Raw genomic sequence first — 14978 nt, 5'->3', positions numbered from 1 at the left:
ATTAATATTTACTTTTTTAAACGTCGATCCGAAGGCAACAGCATTAACTATCACGCTACCCCTGCATATTTTCTATTTTGATTTTTTATTTGACATTATCATGGAGCACAGTTCCAGAAATGTTCGAAATAAAACATAACATTAACTTGAGTTTCATATTTGAGTTTGTTAGGAAAACAGTACCAAACTAACAGATGACATGGCCAGAGGGGGTATACGTAAGGTCAACTGCTTTACATGAAAACTATTGTAAGAAAAGCTTAGTAGTATACACAAGCTTAGTAACATATTTATCCTTGCAATGATGAATGACTTCTAAACTTGTCGTGAAAGCTGCGAAAGGATTCTATGGCCTGATTTAGATACTCGTAGGAAAAGAATGAGAGATTATTTTAGTTTCACCAAAAAAACAATTTGTATGCTTTCTAATTACTACATTAACAGATACTGTGGTATTGTGCCGATTTCCCAATGGTGGTATATCATGGTTAGGAGCTGCCGTCATGGAATTGAAGTAACTTTCTATATCCTCAAGCGCGTACGCTCTCCTCTCCTCTGAAACATAGCGGTAAATGAACTATTTTTTAAACTGATTATGACAGGCTAGGAAATTATTGCGTATGTGAATATCATTGTATTAATTGCTGCTAAGAAATATTTTTCAAAATGGTTTTAAAATTCTGGATTATATAACAGGGAAATATGGCATTGGGGTCAACCTCAATACAACTGAAATTGCAGTTTTTGCCAGAAAGTATAAGATTTCTCTCACACTCTGAGGACTCTGAATTTTAAGGTTTTGATTTGACAGAAAACTTAATTGGAAGCAAATACCTTTGAGTATGATAAGAATTGTTAAGAAATGAAGATTACAATCGTGTATAATTCAATGGCTCTAAACAGTTGATTAAAAGAACTATATTGTTGCGTAACAGTATGATGCGTTGGGTTAGGGCTGAACTCTGCATTAGTGATGCTCTGTGTACCACATCATCCATTACGTTGGATCTAATGCTTCACACATTTCCACTTGATCTCATTAGTAAAGAAATGACAGCAGCATCTGCTCTTTCACGTAAAGCTACTTTATAATGGAAGGGTGGTATAATCAGCCATAACTCCATAGGAAATCTTGGCATTCCTACAAAAATAATATTGATTTCATCCTTTGTATTCTTAATTTTGAGAGAAAATTAAATGTTTACCTTTTCTTTAAAGACACATGGCTATATGAAGATTTTTAAATCATAAAATAAGTAGTGATGAAGCAGACGATTTTTCTCGGAAGGATTGAATAAATCTACTTATAGGTTTCCGGATTATTACAGTGTTTTTCAGATGGAGACGGTTGCTATTGAGGAAGCTATAGATTGTCTGGATGTGAGCAATGTATGTAATAGAAATGTTTTCATACTATCAGATACTCAATCACTTTTAAATTTCTTTCTGACTTAAGTTTCTATATTGTTATTTAGGATTACGGACGAATAATTTCAATATTGAGGATTTCAATGTTTCACCGCCTTCGAGCGATAACAAAGTAAGCCACCATCTAACCTATATCAGGAAGACCAAACGCTTTAAAAAAGATATTACATGGAGTTGTATTGTAAGCAGCGGTGAGAGGCGGTTTTTCCTTTGGTTTGAGAGAACCAGAATGGGTGATTCGTTCTTCGAGTAAAAGTTTGCAAAATTGTAATAACATGCACCATTTCAACATACCCCAAACTAAGATGTAGATTCGCTAAAAATTGTAATTTAAAATGATTATTTATGTACTGAGTGAGTACCAATACGTAAAACATTTTATTTCAATAATCAATATCATTGAGACGTTTGGTGCGATAAATATGTTATAAAAATATTATTTTCTGATTCCGGTTCAATCCCCGACTCGGATCAAAGAAAAAAAAATTTTTTAATATAGTAGGATATCTTTACATTTTTAAGATACGAAGTCGATTTGGATTTTAATATGAGTGCAAGCAGTATATTAGACCCCAATAAAAATATCATATCCTATAAGTATAAAAGTATAAAATAGTCTATGCAGAAACTTTCGACTCAGAAGAAATTGGTAGTAAGTGTTATTAATAATAATTAAATATGGCCAAAACTCTAAGTGAAATGCTTTTAAAGATATTGCTTATTTTTCATATAAGTCGTCATTTATGAGTCGTTATTTATTAAGTGAGATTAAAATAAATTACAGAAAAAAGTTGGTACAGAAGAGGGGTTGCCAATGTGATTAACATAAAACATTACTTTTTTAATAGGGACCATATATGAGCAGTAAAGAAATTTGAACTTTCAAGTTTCTGCATTTAGTCAGTATTCAATACATATATTTCGGTTCAGAGAAACTATTTATTTAGGTTTTCACGTTTTAAAGATGAAGTTGTCTAAATGAAGACGTGTAAAAACAATTAAATATTTTTGATATCAGTACATGGTTCGTTTAAAGTGATCCATCCTAAGTATATTGTATTATGAAGACATCTGCTGAAGTTATCGATATATATGCTACGATTAAATATTTATAACACTCTCTGATGACAAATAAAGAGTTAATTGTTGGAGAGATATATACTTTGAGGAACTAAAAGAATTGTTTATAGTAGATTTAATAAATCCAAAATGATTTCTTAAATGAAATTGTTCAGAAGTAGATAAAAGTCATTGTCCTGTGTGAGTACCAAAATTATCGACTTTATCACAATAATAACAATATAAATTATTTTATTAAGTGAATTAAAAATTTGTTATATCATCGAGTGTTTATTATATCAATAAAACAACACTTAAATGTATGTAATTAAATAAAGTAGTTTAATAAAATAATGATTTTCACTTGGTTATATTGCTCGTATTGTTTACACCACGAATTATTATTATAGTTCATAATTTCGATTTCATTCTCTGTTAAATGCAATGTAACTTCTGTTTTAATAATATCTTTTAATAATACAAATTATTCAAAAAATATTTTCTTGGAAAATGTTTCAAAATAATTCCTATTCCCAAGAATGTGACATTGAATACTCAACAAAATATTCGAAACGAATATATCTCGGATGTTATTACTTGTTTTATAGCAATTATGTAAATTTGTATATAATAGTGTTTATTCTGCCTTTCAAAATATTTTATATTTCTCATATAAAAATACTATTATAAGTAAAACGCATTCAAAATTTAAAATTTTATTGCATTTCAATTGTTTAGAGTTAGATACATAGAAAATATCTCAAATTCATTTACTGCAAGTTACTGCAAACTGAGTGATTTCCTCGTAATTGAATAATAGAAATTTCAAAAAATCCTGACGTATTCATCAAAAATTCATTTGATAAGTTTTGCTTGAAAATGTTTACTTTTTAATAGATTCAGATTTTAAAAATATTTGTATCGAATTTTAGAGAATGAAACAAATGTGGAAATGTCGATTTCCCTGAGTGCAATTCAAATGCTGCATATTTGCTCAGCAAATTTTTAATTAAAATACTTAAAAATATTTGTTAGCAAAAATTATTTATAGTTACTTATTCAAAATAACTTTACTCTTTGCATATAAAAACTAAGTGCATAAAATTGAAATATTTTGTTTTAATAATAATATATAATTATATATAATATGAGGAATAATATATTTAATTTATGGTGTGGTAGGGTTTACAATATTAGATGATATTATATTAATATACTTGAGTATATGATGTGGCATTATAAAAAATAGATATAAATTTGGTAATAAATAGTGGGTGATCCATTTTATGGTCGTGATTTGGCAGCACTATTTTCGTGATATATAACAAACAAAGTAAGCATTAAGTGTTTAGTTTCCGGCTCACTATTTGATTGTAGGAATACTTGTGAACATAGATTCAATGTGCTAGAACCATAAGAAGATCATATAAAAATGGTAACGATTGTTTAGAATTGAACTTTACTCAGTTCTAACGCTAATTTTTAGTTTGGCGGAATATATTAGCGAACAGAACTTTTCCATCTAGGGTGGTAAAAATCAATAAAAGTACTGTCATTAATATTGCCACGGTATGGGATAGCATTTGAACTGGAGTTTTGATAAGACTACAGTTTTTTGAATATAACAAAGGATTGGCACAAACTTTGAGGGTTATGATTCCTACAGCTACTTAAAAACCATCTTATTGTCATGAAATTGAGAACGTAGTCCACATGGACTCAATTAGACGACACCTCGAATTGCACAGTATGTTTTGTTTTGGCTTTGTTTTGTGAGAAATTTCTCAGGAATGTAATTTTTCGTTTTGGTTATACAAATTGGCTACGGAGATCATTCGATTTATCACCAAGGTGGAAATGATTCGGAAATGATCGCATTTATGTAGACAATTTTCATGTAGATGAAAATTAACATTCGTTGAATTATGGCAGAATTATTGTCAACGATATGCCGACAAATCATCAAAACTATTTCAAGAAATTGAAATCCTCAACGTTTTCCTATCGATGATCTTTGAAAGGTTAAGTCTTCTACCTTTAATACTCATACCAGCGTTGGAAAAATAAAAAGTGTGAAAGAAGTGTGTTGGGCAAAAAAGGTTTAGATTACAACCTTTTTAATGTATACTCCTAATACTAATAGCATAAAGTATAATATTAGTATTATTTTATTTTTATAAATAGCAGAATATAAAAATCATATAAGTTCAGTTGAATGAAAATCTTGATAACTATATTTTATTTTATAGTCTCGTTGTTAAGAAAAGGTTTTGTAAATTGAATAATATTAGGTGTACCGGTATGAAATGAGCGTTTTTTGGTGAAAATAAAACACTAATTATTAATAGGAAAGTAAAAAACATTTTATTCGAAGTATTGGCCATTGCTTTCTACACATTTTGACCACCTTTCTGGCAATTTGTGGATACCACGTCAAAAAAATTGTTCGTTTTTTAAAGCAAATCAACCAGACACCCAATTTTCGACCTCCTCGTAGGAATCAAAGTGCTGCTCAGCCAATGCGTGTCCCATCGATGAAAACAAATGGTAGTCGGAAGGAGGCAAGTCTGGTGAATACGGCGGGTGGGGTAGCAGTTCCCAGCCAAGTGTTTTGATTGCATCTTGAACCCGTTTTGCTTTGTGTGCAGGTGCATTGTCATGGAGCAGAATTACTTTGCCGTGTCTTCTGGCCCATTCTGGTCGTTTCTCGATCAATGTATGGTTCATATTTAACATTTGTTGTTCATAGCGACCAGCAGTGACGGTTTCACCAGGTTTTAGGAGCTTGTGGTACACCACACCTTTCTGGTCCCACCAAACACACAGCATTGTCTTCTTGACGAATCGATCTGGTTTTGTAGTCGATGTTGATGGTTGTCCCGTATTAATCCATGATTTTTCCGTTTAGGATTCTTAAAATAAATCCATTTTTCATCGCCAGTAACAATCCGATGCAAAACCGATTTTCTTTTGTGTCTTTGAAGCAAAATTTCACAAGTGTTTTTTCGGTTTTCCATCTGTCTTTCATTCAATTCATGTGGCACCCATTTTCCACACTTTTGGATCTTTCCCATAGCTTTTAAACGGTCAGTAATTGTTTGTTGTGCAACATTTAACATTTCTGCCATTTGCATTTGACCCAAAGTGTCATCACCATCCAATATCGTTTGCAATTCGGCGTCTTCAAACTTTTTTGGCGGTCTTCCACGTTCTTCATTTCTCACATTAAAATCATTATTTCTGAACCGTTGAAACCATCTTTTGCATGTTGCTTCTGATAGAGCATGATCACCACATGCCTAGACAAGCATTCGATGCTACTCTGCACCACTTTTCTTCAAATGAAAACAAAAAATTAATGCAAATTAAATTAAATTCGACATTTTTAACACGATGAAAAAATATGATGTTGTCTGTTCAATGACTTGATGTATACTAAATATATTTCACACATGTCATAGCAAACAAACAAAAAGAAATAAAGGCTCGTTCACAACAAATGTTCCCTGTCGGAACATTTGTATCTTTACGCTAACTTCATACCGGTACACCTGGTATATAAATTTTCTAATATGTTTAGTGTATTATACAATTTTCTAAGGTTTTTTCTTAGACTATCAGACTATGTAGAAGAGAAATATTAAATATTAAATTTTAATTAGAAAATTTGTTCTGTAAACATATTCCATATATAATCAGAATATTGACTTAGGATCCAGTAAAATGCTCTATTGTTTTCATTCCATTATTATTGAAGTTTATATAGGTTTGGGACGGAAGGAAAGTTTTCGGATGGGAAAAACTAAATTACTTGAAATCAGTGCATTTTCAAGTTTTCTTTTACGTAAGTTTAAGTACAACAATCCTTGTATCATTCACAAGGTGAAGATGAAGTTCACATTTATAGGGAACATTAGTACTACGATATTTGTATTAAAATGGTGAAAGACAAGACTCCGTTTAAAAAACAAAAACATTCTAAAAAACATAATTCTAATGTAGACGTCCTTTTTTGATAGAAATATGTCCATTAAATCGTTATTATCTACATAAAAAATGTGGTCTTATGCTACTCCTTGGAGTTAAAGGATTTAATATATATATGCATATACCTTCTGCTCAAAAAGTATTCGGATTTTGTAAATATAACACACAAATTTAAATTTTATTCCAAATTTATTTTATCTTCTTCAAAATATGCTCCTTCTGAAGCGATACACATAAGCCTTAACCCAATCTTCTATACACTTTTCGTAGGCCCGTGCATGTATGGCTTTTAGTTCCTTCAGCAAATTCTCTTTTACCGATTCAATCGACTCAAAACTCTTACCACGAAGGGGCAATTTGAGTTTCGAGAACAGGAAAAAGTCGCACTGCGCCAGATCTGGCGCATATGGTGCCTGAGTGATGACAGTGGTGCCGTGTTTGGTCAAAAAATCGCGTACAACAAGAATTTTCCATAGTAAAAACCGCTAAATGCACTTGAGGTAGTCTCACATTAACAGCTGCTGTAAATAAACTAATTGACAGATGGCGGTTAAATTTGTACCATATGTCAAGAAAGAGTGTACCAACATAGCAAAAAAAAATGTTTCTAGCTGTTAAGCAGTAGTTTACTAACAACAAAATCCTGATACTTTTTGAGCAGTAGGTATACCTATATCTACATAAGATATTCATTCGTCAACGCTAGGGGTCGTGTGCCGTTAGTAGTTCTAAGATGTTGTCGTAAAGTGCTGCTAACTAATCTTCACTTTCTTTCTCAAAAATCATATATAAACCCTTCTTACTTTATTATGTTTCTTAACTTGTACTTTGAAATAACTTATGCTTGTCCGGCTTTATCTATTCCGTTACATATGTTTATGTGTAAACTATTGCTCTCTATTTAAGATGATGAAAAATGTATATTGAAATTTAATTAAGATACAATTTCTAATTAAATATTGCTTTATTGCAGTTATTTAATACCATTATCTTTATATTATTTAAACAATTTTCTCCTTCAAATTAATTAATATTATATTTCAATTAGTTTATTTTTTTAAAAGTAAATGAGTTGTAATAATATTTTATTCATTTTATTTAAAAACATACAACAAAGCAAATTCCTTTTAGTGAATTTAAAAATTCAACGTTTTTTCGAATAAAATTTCTTGTCTTTTTTTGATTTAAACATCCTTTTCTACTTTAGTGATTCTTTTAACAAAATCATTCGACATTGCAGTTTCGTTGAGATTTAACTAAAGTTCTACTTAAACTAACTTTAACTGCAATTAATTACCATTAGTTGTGTTCGACAATTGCTAAGCAGTAAATACTCCGGTTAATGCACAACAACACTAAAGTGCAATCGTGCAATCGTGCAATGGTGCAATGGTGGAAGTGAAAAGAACTCGAGCAGTTCCAAAGCTCCTGCACCAGTCAACAAGATTTTGTTAGCATTAATGGTGTTTTTATGTGTTTTTGTATGTTTTTGTCGTTGTTTTGGATGGCTTTAGCTTTTTGTTACTTTTTAGCTTAAATAAATCCGAGAATATGCCATGATTTTAGTTGCTATGTTACTTTTTAAGTGCTTAAAAATGCAAGACTAAAGCAACTAAAGTCTAAGGCGGAGTGCTAGAGCAACGGCAGTAGGAAAGGAATGGGAACTGTTGCAATGTAATTCGAAGTTTTGTAATTGTTGCACTCAAATAGTATTCAATGGAGAAAAAATTTGATTTTATGCTTAATTTTATTTTTGTTTCAAACTGCAATGATTTTTCTTGCTAAGATTTGTAAATCAGAGAACTGAACAATTTTACCATTTCAGTGAAATCAGGCGCTATGCCATTATATCAAACCACTCTAATTGCTACAGCAAAAATTCTTGTAGCTACTGATTTATAATTTGATGGAAGAGCAAATTATTAAGCTTCTACATAACTTAAATGCATAGTATAAACTATTTTGATAAGGATAAGGATGAGAGAGCTGAAACTACAGGTTTCAACTGTTTCATTCTAACTCATAAAAAACTATGTATTCAATTACTCATAGCAACGTAAATAAGATATATAATAGCGAATTGAATAAAATTATCAAGAGAAATTTGATATCGGCTGATATAAACATAGCACAATTGCATTGTATTTCTTTGAGTGCGAAGTATTTAGTAATCGGATTGAACTTCTGTTGTTTGTTTTTTTTTTTGCTGTTATTTGGTTTGCGTATACCTTGGCATACCTAATGCCTGTGTCCGCGTTCTGTAGTTTACATTTTCTTTGCTTATTATGATATGTTTCTATGATAACTACTTTCGTCTTTGGCCGACTAAAGAAGTTCGAGTTACTTGATTATCTGTTAAGTATAAGTTCACTTTTATAGTTTTTTCTAAATACTTTCAACTTGAGCTTGCTATGAAAGGCTCATCGCACATAAGCCGTGGATTGCAGTTAACCACAACTAACCAAACATTGATTTCGTTAAAGTATTAGAACATCATTATTTATATACTAGTACATTGTGACCGAAAAGTTTCCGGTCATAAATAAATAAAACGCAAAATTCTTAATCTTCATCAATATTTATTTTATCTCCTTCAAAATACTGCCATGAGAGCGATACACAAATCCAACGTTTCTTCCAATCATCAAAACATTTTAAAGGCCTCCGGTATGGCTTTGAGTTCCCTCTGCGAATTCTGTTTTACGTCTTCTATGGATTCAAAACGCGTTCCTCTGAGTGGTAATTTGAGGTTGGGAAACAGGAAAAAGTCACACGGTGCAAGATCAGGTGAATACGGTGGCTGTTCGATGGTATTTATTGAATGTTTGGCCTTAAAATCGTTGATAATGTTGAACAAATTGAGGTGAATCGGAACAAGCCGGGCGTTGACACGTCGCATACACAAATTGTCCACCAAAATCAAACGAGCCATCTCACGACCGATGCCTAGCTCTCGTGCTATCTCTCTAACACTCACATGAGGATTTTTGAACACGATTTCCTTTGCCTTTTCAATGTTTTCGTCGGTGGTAGAGGTCGAAGGTCGTCCAGAACGCGGCATGTCTTCGACGGTCGTACGACAGTCCTGAAAGGCTTTGTACCACTCATAAACTTGAGTTTTCGATAAAACTGATTCCCCATAAGCCTTTTGTAGCATTCGCAACGATTCTGCACACGAAATTTCGTTCGAAAAACAAAATTTGATGCAAACTCTTTGTTCAATATTTTTTTCCATTGTTTTTTTCGCAACGCACTACTGAGGTGAACTGGTTTCAACAGCTGCCGTAAACGAACTGTCCGACAGATCGCGCTCATTTTTGGCATAGTAATGTAAGGGACAGTGCTGCCGAAACTTAAATATATCGTAAAAATATATCGCGGCGAATTAAATGAGATACCGAAACCTTTCAGGTCACAATGTATAGAACATTAAAAAAAATTTGTATCGAATTTTTTAGATCGTACAAGTATTTACTGAAGTAAATCCATTAAATGTTATAAAATAATCAATGCTTATACGAAAAGTGCGCCCCTGATGTGGTTCAATTAGTTGCAAATTTTAAAAGCTAATTTGGGTGCAATGCATTAAATCTATTTAAGAGAAGAAGAAATGCACTGCTTTTATGTGGTCAAAATAATGGAAACAGATTACGCAAAGATATTTGTTTCAAATTCCATTAAATTGTTGAACTTTGCAGAAATTTAAGTAGACTTCAAGAGACTTAAACGAAGCGAAAATAAATGAAAGCAGTTGCAGTTGAAAAGTTTGAGTGGTCAAGAGTCCTTCGGATATCTAACAATGTCTTGTTAAATTAAAAGTTTATTTCTTTGAAATATATTTGCATTTGAGACTTGTATTTAAGCAAAATAAAATAATTGATTTTGTTTTTTTAAACAACCTGTTCAAATGAAAGTTTATATATAATGATTTACTTATATTTAAAAATAAAATTCATCCATATTATACTCACTCGGATGATCAAGACAAATTTGAACTAAATTGTTGATGAGATTGGCCGATGACTTGTCTGAAAAAAAATAATATAAATGTTATTTTAATATATTATACATATTATATCTAATGTGGAATCAGAGCAGTTTAAATTGTGGAGGTTTAAGTTAATAATAAATAGTTAAGCATTTTACTACACGAGCATCACTATTTATATTTTGAGCCACGGCAACACTGATTGTTGTTAGGTGACATCTGACTTTTTAATACGAAAGTTTGACATTACGAGTATTAAACATAACCTCACTTAGACTTCTTATCAAAAGACCCAGTTGTACAAACTCGTATTTACAGTGGTTTCTAATTTGAGTATTCGCAAAAAAATGGAATTAACTCGAGAAAATTTTCGTGCGATGATTTATTACAATTTTCAACGTGGACGTGGATTATCAAAACAAGAGGCATCAATCCTTTGCTACTGTAAAACCCTTGTACTCATTCCACGATTTTAATCGTAGCTAAACTGCGCTCACTAACGAAAGGTAGCCCAAAATTAGTTGTTGTGACAGAAAATATTGATAATGTGTAAAAACTGATCATGAAAGATTGTCATGCGATATACAGGCATTAGTTGCAGATTAATTTAGCCGTGAGAAAAGTTTGTTCTCGCTGAATCCCATCCCTTATGAGTTGACAAGATCTCAAAAAGATGCTCGTATCGATTGGTGCACATAAATACTCAAGAAGTACACTGGCGGTGCTTCAAAAAATGTACGAGTATAAAATTATAACAGGTATCGAATTATGGATACTGGTATATGCGTATGGGCCGGAACGTAAACAGCAGTCGACTGTTGAATGTATAGGTGCTACAAGATGAACCAAATCTAACAAAAATTTAAGTCGCGCTCGAAGCACTTTGAAACAAATGGTCGCTTGCTTTTTGGAAAAACTGGTCTTGTGGCAACTATATGTATACTATTACAGAAACGTAAAACTGTCCATTCCGAATGATATACAACCATTAGTTTAGCGTAAGTTTTCAGTGAAATACAAAAAACAAACAAGCGCCGTCGGATTCTCCATCTTCTTCAAGACAATGCGAGGACATCTCGTTTAACAACCGACTATTTGAACCCATTAATCTAAAAAATTGAATTGATGGGTCATCCGCCGTACAATCCTGATTTGGCGCCCAATACTTCTTCTTGTTTCCGAACGTGAAGAATAAATTGCGTGGGCAACGATATCAGATTTTTGTCGGCGGAAGAAGCCGTTGTAGCATTTAAAAATCATATTTTGAGGTGCTTGAAGAAGATTGGAAAATTCCTTTGAAAATGGTTCGAACGCATGGTTCATAAAGAAGAATACTTTGATAAAGCAATTTTCAATGAAAAGTCAGTACTTTTTCATTATTAGGCTCAAAATATAAATAGTGGCTCTCGTATATATCGATATGATAAATTTTTGACCTATTTTAGAAATCAGGGTTATTCAGCTGAAAAATACAATAACTAAAAAATTAAAGTTTCTCACCTATTTCTGAGTCTTTTTTATTTAAATAAATTGGGAAGTATTCAAGTCAGTTTTATGCTTTAAAAAGACACGTGCCATCGTATTAAGTTGAATTATTATAACTCGGACAGATGACACAAACCACCCTGACAAAATTTTAATATGGATTGAATAAAGAGTTCACGTGAAAAGTGAACCATTTTTAAGTTAATAATAATAGTATTAAAAGAAATTTCCGCGTCAGTTTAGATAAGTTCACACTAAGCGTCTGATTATCTGCAATAAAACGACAGAACTCAGCTTACTCTTTTAATATTTAGGAAGAAAATGGGGTACCAAATGAATACTATTATTATTAATTCGCACTTTAATGCATCTTAAAAATTGAAATACATAAAATGGACTTCAAGTCCCGATAGCTACGAAGGTTGTATCAGCAATTTCCAAAAAATATAGAGCAAGATTATGCTTCTATCCAAATCACTTTGCAATAAAACCAGCTTGAACAGAAAACTCATGATATCACCTTTCCGATTTTTATACTACTTTAGACTCCTAAACTTTGGCTATTCCAATTTTCTTTTACTTTTGGCATTTTCAACTGCTAAGGGCAGTCTTTAGATTTGAATTCTTTATTCAAACTAGAAGCACACAACTTAAAATAAAAATTGTTATTCCTAAATATATATAATTTAGGAGCAGAGTAAACAAAAAATCATAGGGATTGGTTATTGAATAGCATTCTTGATATCAAGTAAGACTTTTGTTTGTATTTTAAATAAATGTTAGTTTGGTTTAGTGTGATGGAATCATTCGCATGCTTTTAGAGACAATTTAGAAATATATCAAATATACAGGAAAATCATTCAAATATTGACTATATTGAGATGTGTTTGAAAATTTGCATTGTCATTTATCAAGTACAACTACATGTTCTAGAAAAAAATCAAATTTAAGCTCTAGTAGTGTGTTGGCCGTTTATGATATGCTCAACTAATTTAAACTTTTTGCTAAAACGACCTGTCAGAATTTTCAAAAAGTCATTTTGCAATATTTTATTCTACTCGTTTTATTAAGTTCTTAATACATTTTTTTTACTTAAATAGCTATTATATGAAAATACTCTATAAACCTTAAGCTTTACACATTATCTATGCCTAATTGATTCCTTCTTCCAATATTATTGAAGTCGTATATAGTTCCAAAAACTAAAAAACCATTCAAAAAGAGTTTGGAATGAAGCAATTCCATTTAGTTGAAATTGTGTTAAAATGCAAGTATCTGCTGTGCAATACGAGTATTTCGTATTGAGGACATTGGATTGTGGGCAGATTATGTCTTACAAATGCCACTTCATCCATTTCAAATGGCTGCTGTCTTTTGGAACAAAAGTGCACGTATAAGTAACTTTCAATTAAATATGGCACATTGTCACATAGTTTCATCAACTACAATTAGATTTACATGTAAGTACCATGCAGATTATGGTTTAAAATCTGCTTTAAAATACCAATTTAAGTCAAAAGAGGACAGACTTAGGCTATGAGAATTTCGTGAATTTTCATTGTCTTGCCTTACTTGGCTATTTCATGATTATCACTACAATAAAAAGATATGGCATACTTCATTTGCTGTTAACAGTAACTGACGTGCTTGGTATTACTCCTTTACTCCAGTATCATATATTATATATTTTACAAAATAGCATTGTAATTGTCAAAGCGAGTACCGTAAATTTCCCAATACTTAATTTCATTTCGAATTCCGCATTTTCTCGATGAGAAAATTGATAGAAAAAAGTCGAAACTTCAACTGACATAAACCCTTCAGTGCTCGACTTTCTTTCGTCATCGTATATTTTACATATTTTACTTTATGCTCTATGCTCTACGTTCCTTGTATCGAGTAATTCGTACGTTATCACCATGTTGTTTATTCAAGCATCACAAATACCGGAAATCGTATGTAATTTCAATTTTGCTTTGGATTTGTGAGTTGGAATTGTATATGAGCGCTCAGTAGCAGGAGTAGAAATGCAGGATACTACTTGCTCTGCTTTTATCATGCGATGATAAGAAATTGACAATCAGGATATAATTTCGCACATTTGATGATTTTATGTTATATTTTGGTTATTTTTTTTTGTTTGATATGGTACTTTTTTATGTCTCTGAACAACAATATGGCAACTCCGTCATTGTAGCATATTGTTATCATTTTTGTTATTGCCACTTTTTGTTGTTTTGTTTGAGTTGCTGTTGATGTTATTAGGAAATTGTTGTGGGTGCTTGATAACATTAAATGGATGGAGTTAGGAATTTAGTTCAGTAATCGATCGATTGTTGACGTAAAAAGGGAAAGTTTTTTGGACGAAGAAAACGTTTGAAGAAAATTCTATAATGACTTTAGTTAAGAGTTAAGAGAAGTTTTTGCAAATTATTTTAATATTTTTAAGTGAAATAAAAAGAAAGTGTGACAAATAAGAAAATAATAAAAAAGATAAAAGTTTGGAAAACTTTATATCTGTTATAAGGGGTATAATTAAATGATAAACCGTATCCGATCTTAAAAAATTTTTATTTGTGACAGCAAACATAAAAGGTTAAAGCGGTGTATATCATTTATCATTCACTTACTTAAATGATCATAGCTACCCGTTACTGGATTTCATTTCATCGTAGGATGACTTTACAGGAGTCACTGCTGAGCGCATATTTTCTCCAGTCTCGCACAACAACCGTTGTTACTGTTTCTTCAACTATCCCCTCCAACAGAAACATGATCAGGTGTTTATAATATAATATATAACTTATGAAAGTAATGCCAATTTCGAGAATTAACAGTAGACTTAAGCGATACATAGCTTTAAAAACTTTAACTCGTCTTGGGCATTTGACTTCGCAATATGCAATTTTTACGATATCGGAGGACTTCAATACTTTCATTTATATGACAGTTAGTAGTGGGCCAGAATAATCTGCTTTCATGCAATTTTCGTCAAGTTCGCAAAAGTATTACTCTTTTAATGTCAGCTATA

The sequence above is a fragment of the Teleopsis dalmanni genome, chromosome 2 (assembly GCF_002237135.1).
Source record: "Teleopsis dalmanni isolate 2A chromosome 2, ASM223713v2, whole genome shotgun sequence".
Taxonomy (NCBI): Eukaryota; Metazoa; Arthropoda; class Insecta; order Diptera; family Diopsidae; genus Teleopsis; species Teleopsis dalmanni.
This window is presented reverse-complemented; position numbering follows the sequence as displayed.